General features: G+C 42.0%; 1 pseudogene; it reads right to left on the bottom strand.

Moving 5' to 3' along the window:
• Positions 1 to 8,016: 8,016 nt before the first annotated feature.
• LOC118854908 lies at positions 8,017 to 11,518 on the bottom strand (annotated as a pseudogene).
• Between the last annotated feature and the right edge of the window lie 231 nt (positions 11,519 to 11,749).

Raw genomic sequence — 11,749 nt, 5'->3', positions numbered from 1 at the left:
CCCACAGCTACACAGTTAGTAAGTAGTAATAGAACTGGGTCTCGGACCTAAGATTTCTGGTGCTGAGTCCAATATTCTTTCCATGGTCATGGCTTCCCTTCACCTTTGGTCCACTTTTGCCCCAAGGTTCATCCTATTACTGCCCTGACTTTGTCCAACTTTGCCACAATTTTCCCCCTAGATTTACCCTTGAGTTTTCTCTGGATCTTCCCTGGGTTTGCTATACAAAAAGCATTGAAGGAAATACAGATATTTATCCTTGAGAAAAGAAAATTTAAGAGAGACAAGGTATCTGTCTTTGAAGGACTTTTATGTAGAAGAGCCCCAGAGGGTAGAATCAGAAGCAGGGGTGAGTCGCAGGGAAAACTTCCCAACAATTAGAGCTATTCCAAAATGTTATGAGTTGCCACAGTAGAGAATGAACATGGATGTCTGCAAGGAGAGTCTGATGGCCACTTGTTGGGGATACTGTGGAAGGAATTCTTGTCTGAGGTCCCTTCCAAACATAAGAGCCTATTATTCTGTAAAAATTAATTCAGGAAAGAAATTCAGAAGGTGCGGGTAAGGAGCTCGAGAGGACCCACAAATTAGCCCTGAGCTGTCTCCTACCCATCACCAGCTGACATTACTGAGCTCTGTATGGGCTCACAGCACTCACTGCCTCTGAGAGCGTTTGAACAGGGCACATCAGCGCTGTCTGCAGTTCACTCATGTGGTTCATGCAACTCGATGACACGTCTTCAAATAGCAGCGTGTTAAAAAAAAAAAAACCCAGCCTCTTTCGGGATAATTTGCAACACTTTCAATTTGCTTCACACATCTCCATATAAAAAGATTCACACATATTGTTCCCAAGAAAACTAGTTTCCCACCAGCAATTAAGGAGCTTCCTGACAGATTGAGAGTGAGCCTGGCATTGTAGAATGGGCAAAGGAGCCTAATGCAGCACACCCAACTGAGGGAAATCCCAAAATTGTCATGGGATGGAAAATGATATTTCATCCGAGATAGACCCTTTCTCTGTCATCAATACATAATAACCTCTCTATCTTGGAGGTTCACTCGAGCATTCTAGGTTTGGAGTCAGAAGATTTAGGTTAGTATCCTGGCTCTGACATTTATCATCTCTGTGACCTTAGGCAAGACATTTAACCTTCCTGGACCTCAGTTTCCCCATCTGAAAATAAAAGGGTTGGACTATATGTCCTCTTTCTCCTTCAGCTAAAAATCTATGAGCCTATGAGCCATGAGAAAACTAAATATCCAATGGAATGAATCATAAGAAAGAAGAAACAAAACCAAAAAAGAAGGAAAAAGAAAAAAGAGAGAAAATAAAAACTAAATATCCATGGGCCAAACTATGTTTGCCTAGAATAACCCTATCCAGGGGTGGGGAACCTTTGGCCTCAAGGCCACATGTGGCCCCTATAGGTCTTCAAGTGAAGCCCTTTGACTAATTCCAAACTTCACAGAACTTCAGAGAACAAATCCCCTTCATAAAAGGATTTGTTCTGTAAAATTTGGAAAGGCCACACCCAGGGACCTAGAAGGCCACATGTGACCTCAAAGCCACAGGCTCCCCACCCTTGCCTCCCATGCCAGCCAGTAAATTGGAACCAAAGCTAGCTTCATTGAGCCAAGATTGTTCTCAGAGAATGACAGAATTTCTAGTTGGAAAGAATCTCAGTGGGCCTCTAACCTAATTTATATCATCCCCCCCAAAAAATATCAATATGGTCATATATTATATATTAAAATATAAATAATGCCAACTCTAAATATGTATTTAGTTCTCATTTCTTAAGTCAATATGCATTTTGAGCATCCACTGTGTACCAGGCACTGTACTAAGCACTGGAGAAACAAAGGCAAAAACCACTATTCTTAAACAGCTCACAGTCTAATGTGGGAATTTGCTATTCAGTTGTTTTTCAGTAATGTCTGACTCTTCATGACCTCATTTGGAGTTTTCTTGGCAAAGATACTGGAGTAGTTTGCCATTTCCTTCTCCTGCTCATTTTACAGATGAGGAAACTGGGGCAAACCAGGTTTAGTGACTTGCCCAGAGTCACACAGCTAGGAAGTATCTGAAGCCAGGAAGATGAGTCTTCTTGATTTCAGTGCCAGCACTCTATCCATTGCACCACCTGGCTGACCCTAAAGTGGAAGACAACAAGCAAAAAAACTGCACAAACAAGATATAGACAGGATGAATTGGAGATAATCAACAGAGAAAAGGTACTAACATTAAAGAGGACCAGGAAAGGCTTCCTGTAGAAGAAGAGATTTTAGCTGGGATTGAAGTAAGCCTGAGAAGCCAGGTGAGGAGGGAGAGAATTCTAAGCATGGGGGAGAAGCAAAGAGTTGGGAAACAGAGTGTCATGTCTGAGGAATAACAAGGATGCCAGTGTCACTGGATCACAAAGTATATGGAAATAAATTGAAAGGAGACTAAAAGAGTAGGTGCGATCCAGGCTATGAAGGGCTTTAAAAACCAAACAAGATTTTACAATTGACCCCATTGAGGTGGTCAGACTATGCAACCTGGCATCTGGCATTTGGTGCGAGATTCACTCTTGCTGTTCAGTATCAACTTTTCTCATGGCTCAGAGATTTTTAGCTGGAAGGGACCTCAGAGGTCATTTAGTCCACCTACCTTGTTTTACAGATGAAGGAGCCTTCTAGACTGTATATGCTATAGCAGACAGAATCTAATTTTAGAGCTGTCATCTTACTTACTCCCACCTTGGCATCTGCTTTGTGGGTGGGCTAGAGCAACTAGGCCACAATCCCAACCAAGACAAACACCTGAGTGCACACACCCATACACCATGATGGCCAGGCAGTAGAAGATCCAAGACAAAGACCACAGCCCTGCCTACGTGCCTCCCACTTAGCAATCACTGTATTTTTTCATGTAGGACAATGCACAAATCTTCTGCCATGCTTTATTAATAACAACTGACATTTGTAATGGTGTTTTAAAGCCTTCTGAGCTCTTTTCTCAACAAAAATCCTTTGAGATAGGTAGGACAAGTATTTCATGCTTTCTACACAAAGACATGTCATAAGAAGCAGTATGGTACATTGGAAGGAATGATAGATTCCAAGTCAGAGGACAGGGATTCAAATATCACTTCTATCATTTACTACTTGTGTTACCTTGGGCAAGTCATTTAACCTCCCTGGGTCTCAGTTTCCTCACATATAAAATGAAGGGGTTGGACCAGATGATCTCTAAGGTACCTTTCCATTCTAAATCTATGATCCTGTGACCTTTTCCCATACCGCCCCAAATCTGTTTCCTGGTACCTTCCAAATTTATTCTCTCTCTCATTCTCCCTCTCCCTCTCTTCCCTCCCGCCATAGCTGCTTCCATGAGGATGGGAACTTTAGAAATAACCTTCTCATGGAAATACAGATTCCTTTCTTTCTTCCTCCCAGACCTTCAGCTTCCTACTCTTTTGGCCATATTCTTCTCCAATGCTTTCTAACATCCTTCTCCACCCGTAGAAAGAAATAATCCTTTTCTTTTTCAACATCAGAAACGGAAACCCTAGCCTATTCCACCTCCCCAAAATTACCTATTGTACAAAGTACGTATTTTGTATCTACTTACATGTGTGTGTATTGTTTGTCTTGACAGAATATAAACAGGTAGTGTTTCATTCTTTATCTAAGTATTCCCAGATCCTAGCATGGGAATTGGAGCATAGTAGTCCCAAAACAAATACTTGTTAACTGACCAACCATTTGATCCTAAAGATGAGCTGTCCCTGGCCAAAGAAGAAACATGGGTTTTCCTCAGCTTCCCCTGAATGCCGGGCAGACATCTGGCCCCTATGGAGCAGCGAGCAATACCTGCACTAGACTGGCCAGTACCTGATAGAACCCTGTCCAAGCCCTCAGGCCCATCCCTCTACCCAGAGTCTCCTTCAGAAACATGAAGCCAAGTTCCTTGTATGTCACCCCTCCCAAGTCATACTAGTCAGAATCCAATCATTGTTTGCTCCACACTCAAGAGCTTATGGGAAGATGCTTGAGTGAACAAGCCGCAAGCCTGAACAAAAAAAAAAAAAACATCCCATGCCTGTGTAGCACAACAACTATACAGTGGAAAGATATACAAACCCAAGCACAGCCATGTGCCAGCCCACCTCCGTCTCCCCTGCTCCTTCCTGGCTTTCTCTCCATTTTCTCCCATGATGCAACAACATTTCACGCCAACCACATTGTTGCTGGTTTCACATCTACTGCCTTTTGCCGTAGTCTGTCCTGCCCCTGTGGATCTGCAAATCAGTGGCTCCTTTCCCTATCAACTCCCACAAATAGGGACATCTGTACAGAGACTCTTCTCAGAGAAATAGCAGCACTGCCGCCACTTTCAGCTCCCAGCCCCCCCAATCTCCTGCAAGATAGTCTTAGGAAAGTGGAACTAGACAGAGAGAGTACTCCAGTAGTTAAGGACGATCCAGTCTGAGATTGGGTCACTTTCTTCCATTTTCACTTCTAATTACCTTACTGTGATATATTATGTTAAAAAAATTAAAATTTGTCAACATTCTTTTCCCTTGCAAACAAATCACAGAAATACCATTCTTGGGATACAGAATGCTTGGAGGCCAAGAATAATAAAGGGAATAGGGTGCTAATGCCAAAGGTAAACATCCATCTGCAGATGCGGCAAGAGAAAGAGAGAGGCAATAGATAATTAGTGATGAGGTGCCAGGGATCTGAACTCAGACTGTCAAGGCAGTTCAGGAAGCCGGGAAGTGCTTCAGCACCTGGGGTTAGGATTAATAGATTCACTGCTTCAAGCTGGAATTAACTGATCCATGAAAAAAATAAAGGAGAGAGGAGGGAAAGCTATGAGACCAAAGTCAAGGTCTCCTGGTTTAGTTCCAAGGAGGAACTGTTCTTCCCCATCCCCTCTCCGAATAGGAACAAGATCGATGTGGTCTAAGGCACAGGGTTACATAAGTCATATTCCAACATTGGCAAAAGATCTATAATGGCTCCTCAGTTTTCAGGCTGTGACTTCCACCTCATCCCCAGGATTTCAGTATATGTGTCAGTGTGCTCAGCTCTATGAAGAAGACTTCCAGACCAAAGATGCCAGGGAAAACCAGCAAACTTCCTACAACAACTCTTGACCACCTTTTACACCTGGGCAGCAGTAACACTGGAAGTCATCATGGACTAGTTCTCACTCAGAGGTTCAGTGTTATCCTGGTGACCATGACCAAAAGTACTGATTTCCAACCCTATACTACCAAAGCTGCTCCCCTGTTTAGCAAAGAAAATTTTGAACTCCATGGTCTCTCTGTTTTACTTCTAAGAATTAGGGCCTCAAAGATTTTTTTTAATTTTGGGAGGCAATTAGGGTCAAGTGACTTGTCCAGAGTCACACAGCTAGTAATTGTCTGAGGCTGGATTTAAACTCAGGTCCCCTCCTGACTCCAGAGTAGGTACTCTATCCACCAAACCACCTAGCTGCCCCTAGTGTCTTACACTTTGAAGACCATTCTACTCACCACCAGCAGGAAAAATTCACCTTGCCATGGAATAGCACATTCAATCTAGTGAACTCATAGGGCACACTAAACAGCCCCTCAGAGACTACACCTCATATCTCTAAGATGACTGATTCACTCAAAGAAAAATTACAACCTGTTAAACATGCAATGTTTTGTGACATGAGTTACAATAAAAAAGAATCTATCAGTGAGAACAGGAGAAAAAATGTAGGAAGAAATACAAAGTAGTTGATAACTAAATTCTGCCTGAGATCCTTTGGCAGCCAACAGGTATGGTAACTTCTGTTTGCATGGGGCCTTTTGCTGGAACTTGCAAATTTCCAAGCAAGGGCATCTGATTAAGCTAGCATAATTTCAAAAGAAAAAAGCAGGAAGCCCCACTATAAATAAAACCTTGCTTGGAGACCAGAGGGGACAGAAGGCAAGGTGGCCAGAGACAGAAGTCTATCACTGGAAAAATGACAAAAGAGGTGGGCAAGCTATCATATCAAAAGAAAAAAATGATAAACCTATTATAATTAAGGGGCAGCTAAGTGGCACAGTGGATAGAGAGCTGAGCCTGGAGTCAGGAAGACATCTTCCTGAGTTCGAATTCAGCCTCAGACACTTACTAGCTGTGTGAACCTGGGCAAGTCACATAACTCTTTTGCCTCAGTTTCCTCATCTGTAAAATGAGGTAGAGAAGGAAATGGCAACCATTCTAGTATCTCTACCAAGAGAACAAAAAATCAGACACAAAGTCAGACATGACTGAACAACAACTATAAATAAATTGTACCCCTTCTTCCCTGCCCTGTATTGACTGAACTCCTAGTTGATACCATTGAAACAGCATTGTGTATGGGAAATAGAAGTTCCTACTTATCATCTATCAGAAATTATCAATAAAATTCCCAGGGCATCCTTTAATCTTACAATGGGAAGTGAATGTCATTTCAGACATCCCACCATTTTTACCAATTCGCTTGAAAGCTGGAAATCTGTTGCTATGGGAGGAAGGGAGAGTGGAACAAATGAAGAGCTTAACAAGGTATCCTTCAACTAGCTACATGTACCCAGCTGGCTACATCCATTGTGCCAATAATAAAGCCTAATGTTAAAGCAAAACTTGGGGGAAATGTTAAGTATTTTATTATTGAGAAAATTAAATATTACTTATACTCAGTGTTGGTATCCTTGCTGTTCTTGAAAGTGTATGGAAAGGACAGAGAGCAAAAAAAGCAAGAATACACTTTGTAAAACTGACCCAAGTTTAACAACTGATCTGCGGTGACACCACTTCAGATAATAAATTGTCATCCTTGTCAAGAGGATCAAGAGGTTGTTTTTAAAGTATATATCCACTTTTACATGGCAGTTACAAAATTGCCCCATTTGCTTGTCTCCTGTATTTTTTTCATGAACAATTTTTATTGAAGATTTTGATCATCTTTGAACATGAAAGACAACCCTAGTGTACAGTGACTCTCAGTGGAGTTTTTCGTTGGCTTATCACAAAGGCACAGTCTCTTCTGCTTTGATCTAGATTTTCTCCTTTTCCTATTTGTACATAATTTTACAATCAGCCTTGTAATTTATAAAGCACATTCTTCTGCTTGTGAGATCCCAACTTTGTTGTCAATTAGAAATAGTGATTACTTTTATCAATTATAGTATTTTGCAGTGAGATTAAGACCAGAATTATAAGTCATAGGTTTAAGAATTTGTAAGTTGCATACATTCAATGGGCAGAATCAAATATACTATACCAGTTCCTGAAAATTTGGGATAATCTTTCTCTCCTCCTCAAAATTTCCCTGGGATATTATAATATCTCCCACTAGCGATTAAGAGGCTGATGGGACTAGAGTATGTATAATGAACTCTGCTAGGGTGGTAAAATAGTCTACTTGAATACTAATAAGAAATATATCTTCGAGAAGAAAAGAGAGCCCAAAAAAAGATATCAGTAGAACAACTAAAACATAAAAGGTCTCATTTTAAATATATTCATGACTTAAATACAAAACAAATTAAAGCCACAGAGATTTACAAGTCAGAGGCTAGTATCTGATTTTTATGGTAATTTTAAGAACTTCCAAGAGAGCTGCTAACTGGTATTGCTATGTTTCTATTCCACAGCCTCCTCTGTGTATAGGGCTCCACTATTTCCACTCAAAAAAAATTTTAATTTTTTAAATTGAAACCGAATTCCTGTTATGTTCAGACTTTCACTAAGACCCTGATTAGGGAGAGCCTGTGGGGGGTAGCATCTTCCTATCTAGTAGCAAGACAAGGGCCCTGACTAAATAAATTAGTGTCAATTTAGAGAGTAGAGACCCAAATCTTTAGGTGTTTAAGGGAAGTTGTTGCAAAGACTCTGTATTCTTTGTCCTTCCTATCTCTAACTGGGCTTAAGTCAAGGAGAAAAGATTCATCGTCTACTTTGAGTTCAAGCTTTGCTTGGTTCACAGTTCATACAGAGAACCTATTTCTTGGATTAAAAAATTTCATCATAAGACTTGACATATAATGGTCTGGAATGTTTCTTTAGCTTTCCCTGGCTTTGAAACCCATGGTTTTGTAGGGGAGTGAGGGCTATTGGAGACAAGTGAATTTACCTTGGATATGGGATCTGATAATGCAATCCTATTTCAATTCTGGCTGTGCATTCATCTATACGTTGCCTAATCACTTTTGAATCCATAAGGCTTTTGTTTTTCTAGAACAACATTCTGGCTTCATTGATAATGTACTGCTTTTCTCTGATGGTGTTCTCCATCCACCCTCATGTGTCAGCCACCTCCTTGCCAGCCTGAAAATCCTGTTGTATAAGGCAAGAACTTCTTGTGTTGCTGCTGTCACACTGTGTCTCTCATGCCTACCCCCTCACCTGTAGTGCCAGGGGTGAGAGACCATCAGGAGTCCCAGGGAGCCAATGTGAGCAGACCAGGGTCTAGCCCTGTAGACCAGGTTGAACTGAACCTCCTCTATTTTCTTTTGGTGGGTTTTTCCTTTCTTTTTCTTCCTCTTTCTTTCTTTCCTTCAACTACACACACACACACACACACACAGAAGCTTTGCCTTGTAACAAACTAGGATCCTTAAGCCAAACAAATGAACACAAATGAACAAATTGGTCACATCTGAAAATTTACATCTCATTCTGATCCTTGCATCTGTTGCTTCTTTGTCACGAGTCAGGTGACATGCTTTATCCTCAATCTTCTAAAGTCGTCATTTGTCACTACATCAATCCCACTTCTGAAGTCTTCCCATGCTGTTTTCTTTTACATTATTGTGATTTCCCCCAGAATCTTCTGATGCTCCATAGACACAGGACTTTTATAGATTCCATGCATGGGACCCTATTTTGAGTCCTTACCATGGGATCAGTAGACTATAAAATCCTGGAGAGGCTTCAGGAAATCCCACTTCATTTTGATATAATTCTATCATGTTTTTACTTTCATCCAGACCTGTGATTTCAATGGTGTAGGGATATCTTCTTGTAGAAAATCCTTCCACTGATTTAGTCAGACACTAAGCATCTACTATGCACTAAGTACCTTACCAAACACAGGTGATAGAAAGAAAAGTAAAAACCAGTCCCTGATCTCAAGAAGTTCACAGTCTAGCAGGAGAGACAACAGGCAAAAACTAATGCAAAATTAAGCTACATAGAGGTTAGAGTGGAGCTGATCAATAGGGGACAGGGCACTGGAATAAAGAAGGATCAGGAAAGGCTTCCTAGTGTTTCAGTCATTTTTCAGGTATATCTGACTCTTCCTGACCCATTTTGGGGTTTTCTTGGCAAAGACACTGGAGTAGTTGGCTATTTCCTTCTCCAGGTCTTTTCAGAGATGAGGAAACAGAGGCAAACAGGGTTAAGTGACTTGCCCAGAGTCATACAGCTAGGAAGTGTCTGAGGCCAGATTTGAACCCAGGAAGATGAGTCTTCCTGACTGCAGGCCTGGCACACTATTCGCTGTGCCACCTAACTGCCCAGGCTTCCTATAGAAGGAGGGATTTTGGCTAGGACTTGTAGGAAGCACCGGAAGCCAGGAGGTGGAGACAACAAAGCAAGAGCATTCCAGGTATGGGGGCCCACCAGTGAAAATGCCTGGAGTCAGATGGACTAGGAACAGCCAGGGTCCCTGGATCCAATATGGGGGGAGGAAGAGGGAGTCAAGCGTAAAGGTGTAAGAAGACTAGAAAAGGAGACAGGTTATAAAGGGCTTTGAATGTCGGAGAATTTTATATTTGATCCTGGAGGTGATAATGAAGCTAGTAGAGTTTATTGAGGAAGGAGAGGAAGGTCACATGCTCAGACTTGGGCTTTATGAAGATTCCTTTGACAGTTGAGCAGGGGACAGGCTAGAGCGGGAATAAACTTGAGGCAGGCAGAGGCATCGGCAGGCTGTTGCAATAGTCCAGGACTAGGGTAGCGTCAATATCAGAGGAGAGGAGGGGAGGCACTTGAGAGATACTATAAAGGTGAAATTGACGGACCTTTGGTAACAGATCAGACAGAGAGGGATGAGAATAAGAAGTCAAGGGTGGCATTGACATTGTGCACTGTGACTGGGAGGATGGCAGTACCCTGAGTGACTGTAATAGGAAAGTTTGGAAGGGGTGACAGGATCAGAGGAAAGATAATGAGTTCAGTTTGGGGGATGTTGAGTTTAAGATGTCTTTAGGACATCCAGTGATTCAGATTAGCAATTAGTGTTGTTTGGAGCATTGAGAGATTAAGTAATAGTTAATAATAATGAGCATTTATGTATCACTTTAAGTTTTTAAAGGTGTTTTAGAAATGTTATCTCATTTGGTCTTCACAGCAGGCCTAGGAGGTACGTGCTATTATTACCCCCATTTTCACAGATGAGGAAACTGAGGCAAATACAGGTTAAGAGACTTGCCCCGGGTCAAACAGCTAGTAAGCATCTGAGGCTGGATTTGAACTCAGAGATTCCTGACTCCAGATGCAGCACTCTCCCCATTATGCTACCTACCTGCATTTTAATGGATGAAGAAACTGAGACAAACAGAGGTTAAGTGACTCGCCCAAGATCACGAAGCTAGTATGTTTTCCTGACTCCAACGCAGACCATTTTTCACCATGCCATGCGGGCTCTCATGCACTAGATTTCCAAAAATATGAACCAGGAATGATCTGTGTTCCCTTATTGGATAAGGCTCTCAGTTCTACAGATCTTTACCCACCCAAGATACAGGATGCACAGTGCACAATGAATGCCTTCCAAAATCAGACCGAGGATATCAAAGGTCCCTGACACTTCTCAACATCCATAGTATTTTCTTCCCACAAAAGGCATTCGTTGCTGAGATAGTTCACTGTTGACTTGATCCAGACATCCCATTGGGACAATTCCCTAGGGACCACTTACAGCAAGCATACGCACCAGCTACAAAACATCATGGTCTTTGGCTTAGTTTATGTTTTAAAATGAGGGAGTAGATTGTACCCATGAAACAGAAAAGGAAAGAGACTAAGATTGCAGGAAAGAACTGGGACAGTGGGGGAGGGAAATATGCAAAACTTCCATAATTTTCTACTTTTGCCTTAGACCTACTTTGGAAATCATCATTTCATTTGCCAGGACTGTAGGTACCACATGGGGAGCACTTAGGGCAGGTGAGCAGCACTCGTGGATGCTGAGGCTGATCAGGAGGGACTGAGGAGCAATGAGGGAGCATTCTTAACAGCCTGTCAGGCTGCTGGTGGGTAACCAGAGGCGATCCATACTGTCTCATCTGCATCTCACCATTCAGCTGGTACATGCTGAGTTCCTGCCTCAGAGGCACACCACAGCGGGGGATGGTAGACAGCTTATGACAAGAGACAAATGGAAATAGTGCCCAGGGGAGGCAGCATTCATGGACCAGCAACTTTACTTACCAACTGCAGTGATGATACCTGGGTAATTATTAGGGAATTGTCCTGTTACAATAATCCCACTAGAATCAGTAATACCCATTACAGCGATACGAGCTACTTTGAAAATCCCAGCTGTTGTGTACATATAGCCAATTCTTCTGGTTCTGATTTTGTGGCTTGGGGACATGGCAGTGACTGCTTCTTGGCAAATCAAAGGCTCTCCAAGAAGCACTCGGCTCTTAAAGACCCCCAAACTTTCATCTTCGGCAGCCTTAATGTAGTATGTGCTACAGTATTAGCATCACCAGAAAAAGTATGAGGTGGGCACCAT

The sequence above is a fragment of the Trichosurus vulpecula genome, chromosome 6 (assembly GCF_011100635.1).
Source record: "Trichosurus vulpecula isolate mTriVul1 chromosome 6, mTriVul1.pri, whole genome shotgun sequence".
In the NCBI taxonomy this organism is placed as follows: domain Eukaryota; kingdom Metazoa; phylum Chordata; class Mammalia; order Diprotodontia; family Phalangeridae; genus Trichosurus; species Trichosurus vulpecula.
This window is presented reverse-complemented; position numbering and strand designations above follow the sequence as displayed.